Raw genomic sequence first — 3,897 nt, 5'->3', positions numbered from 1 at the left:
GGGTCAGCTGACCGACCGCGTCACTGGGAGGGGAACGGTCGGGGACCCATCGGGGAATCCTAACAAAACACACATCATTCACCGAGTAACACGTTACATTTTTACTGACAGGAAAACAACAAACAAACAAAAATAAAAAAGAATCAACTGCCATTGAGAATGTGCTAACTACTGTGGCCCCTAGACCATATAATACAGACACGTGATTTCTAATTATAGTTCCTGGATATTATCATATTCATCCCGCTGTTCGGTGTAATTTATTCTGTCGCTGCGTCTGTTTGCTGGTTATCTGGATTGTAGGTTTAAATGTGGCACCATATATTCAAGGGTTCAGTCATTTTTATTTGTCACGTGCAAAGTGTACAGTTGGACGACAACCATCAGTGAACTGAAAGGTGGTCAACTCAAAATAGCAATATCAATAAAGGAATAAAACGGGGGGAAATAAATATGTATAATAAATAGGTACATAAGGAACAGAAAGTGGACAATAAAAGAAAAAACAGGTGTGCAAATGAACTGCATGGTGCATATGTAACAACCCAGTACATCTATTAACAAACATATAACTGTCCTAAGGGCAGACATTCCACGTATCCGGGAGACTCCCACAAAGAAACAGCAGCCCCCTGACAGCCGCAAATGATGCGGAAATCTGTCATTCCGCTATTTCAGCGGTGGTAAGTTTCACCACTGCAACCTCGCCCCAAATTTTAACACCACTCTCCAGCCACCTGCCCCCACCCCAGCCAGCTATATATATATATATATATATATATATATATATATATATATATATATATATATATATGTACAGTATTACCGTAATACCAGCCAAACATTGGCCAGCACCCCCACCCTCCCGGATGCCCCTCACCTACCTCCCTGAAATCAATATGCCTAAGGTGGGCTGTCTGTAGGGCTATGTAGTAATCGGATGGCTTGAGGGTAGAAGCTCCTTCTGAGCCTCTCAGTTCTCACTGAGGAACTGCAGACACGCTTTACTGACCTCAGCCTTGGTTCTTTGGGTGCGTTGTGTCCCTGCTGATTTCGGCTGCTCTGCTCCGGTACCATCTGAAGTAAACGTCCTGCAGGGAGGGCAGGTCAGCCTTGCTGATGCCTTCAGCTGAAGGTACCAACCTCTGCAGAGCTTTGCATTCCAGGGCAGAGCAGTTACCAAATCGGGCTGTGATACCCATGGTGAGGATACATTCTAACACTCAAGCGGAGAGTGGCATTGAACCCCCCCCCCTCAGGTGCCAAAGATGGTACAGCTGATTGCTTGCGTTAGATATCCGAATCTGTACATGATGGACCAGGTGAGGTCATCAGAGATACAAACTCAGAGATATCTAAAGGTGCTCTTCCTTTCAGCTGGGACCCATTTGACGTTGAGGGGGCTGTATTCACTGCAATGCTCGTGCATAAAAGCCAGTGGCATCTGTTTGGTTTTACTGGTGTTGATTGTGTCAGGCTCTCCATCTCATCCACATAGACCTTCTCATCGTTATCGGAGATCAGGCCAATTACAACCACGTCGTCTGCGAATTGGACTATTTTGTTTGGTCTGTGTTTGGCCGCTCAATCATGCAGCAGTGGGCTCAGAACATGGCTTTGGGGGTGGGGTCATCGATGTTGAGGGTGATGCACCCCACCTTCACTCCTCTGGAGTCCGCCTGTGAGGAGGACTAGGACCCAATCGCAAAGGGGAGCATGCAGACCCAGGTTCCCCGAATTTGGTGAACAGTATGAAGGCCTGCTCACACTTCTCCGGATGCATACACGAAGATGTGTCTGTGGAAAGGCATACGAGGCGAACGATGTAAATTCTATTCTGCGATCAAACGCTTGCAGCATAAAGATCTCGTGTCCATGTGGCCACTGATCACTCTTGTCATCACCCACTGTGCATGTTTGATACACCCACAATACAACAGGGACAACAGAGACGTGTCTGAAGAACATCTATGTGAAGAAATTCGGCATTATATACATTTATATGACCTGTCATGTTTGAATTATAAAAACTCAAAAATTTGAAAACACAATATTTGTTCTGTAATAGATGGTTCAAATTGTATAATTCTTTCAGGCATCCAATTTGCAATTGTGATAACAATTTTATATATTTTTTGCTGCAAACATTTATCCACCCACCCATCCATACATCTTCTGTAATTGCTGTATAAAGAAGTTTCAGACACAGAGACATCTCATTTAATTTCAAACACAAGGATAATAACAGATTGTATAACTGTCTCAAATAAACTCTAATGCTGTTCTCCAAAAAACTGAATCATCAGACGTCCTTTTTGAATTGCCATTTCTTGCCATGGCAAGAAAATTTCCTTGACGTCTGAAAAAAAAAGTCATTTAAATTCTGCAACATGTGTAGTTCTACTTGTATACAGTAGAATTCTGCAGTCTGTCAGCCGCTGTTTCCCCTGTTGTGAAGTGCCTGATGAGTAATAATGTAAGGTGACAGGCCGTCTTTCCAATGCCTCAACTATATGATCGTTGCCACGCCCCCCCTCCCCCCTCATCCCTGTTCCAGGTCTGCGATTTCGCGTGCAGATCTGCAAATACAGTATGGCGAACTGAAGAGGATCAGGGGTCGTAGAACAGGTGGAGCAGGTATAATCTTTAAAGAGCTGGTCAGGGCAACAGGGAAGTAATCATCTAGACAATCATTTGGATTTATTCCTTGTACATAGTAATACATAACTTGAAATGTTTTATTTTTCAGTTCTAATATAAAATTTCTTATGTGTGAGGAATACCACTGACTTTTCATTGTTTTTCTTTTTTTTGCTGCTGTAACATCTTAATTTTCCTGTGAGCATTAATAAAGGATGTACCGTTCATCCATCCGTCCGTCCGGCCGGTCAGTTGGTCGTTGGATATTTGATCGATTGATTTTCTTTTTTTAACTACAGCACTAGACAGGGAGGGATTGAACACGACGGCTCCATTCGCATCGAATCGAGCAGAAAAGGCACTGAAGCCGTCTGCCAGCGAGGAGTCCGTACGAATCCCAGAGAGGCGCTGACCTCCGTAATCGGGGATAATGCCAAGTCCTCCCACGGGAGTTGGGTGTCAGCTGACTGAAAGTGGGACTCGACCTTCACAGCGAACCGCCTCGTCACATCCGTCACTGCTTTGTACTCGCTCATATCCCCCGACTCACTGTGCCTATATACTTGATAAGCAGATATATATTTTGTCTTGTATGCCCCCCTCCATTAAGTGCCCCCCTCCATTAAGGACGATAAGGAATTACAGAGAGCAGCAGTTGCGTTACAAATGGTCTTGCAGGCCCTGACCTCCCTTTACCCTGAAGTGACAAAGAACAACAAAGAGTGACGGTTTGATCAGGGCTGTACAGACCCACTCCCAGGGGTATGTGGAGGTGGGGGATGTGAGACCTGTTTATGTCATGCCCCTCCATACTACAACACCTGCTCAAGATCCTTTTTTGACTCTTCTAATTAATGACAAAGATGTTTCTTCTTTAGTAGATACGGGGTCCTACTGTGTCTCTGGTTACCAACAAAGATGCTGGGGGTGGGGGGTAAAGGGTTCCCCTTTGTTTTTTTTGCCAAAGACAGGGGGGTCCCTCTCGTATATTTTGTTGATCGCAATCAGCTGGTTACCTATGTAATATATAGCTATCTAAGGCTAAATGACTTCCCAATTGCTAGTCCATGTCTGGTCACAGGATATGATGTCACAAGGAAACGTCAAGGCCGATGCTGCAACAAAGGAAGCAGCTCTCACTCCCATCTTCTCCATTTCAATCTGCACCCTGCCGATGGAAAAATCTCCGGCACCTTAATGATGATCTTCTGTTGCAGCGGGGAACTGATGCACAGATGATAGAAACAAGATGGCGGC

Source organism: Paramormyrops kingsleyae, chromosome 15, assembly GCF_048594095.1.
Source record: "Paramormyrops kingsleyae isolate MSU_618 chromosome 15, PKINGS_0.4, whole genome shotgun sequence".
NCBI classification, from domain to species: Eukaryota; Metazoa; Chordata; class Actinopteri; order Osteoglossiformes; family Mormyridae; genus Paramormyrops; species Paramormyrops kingsleyae.
Note: the sequence above shows the minus strand (reverse complement) of the source record.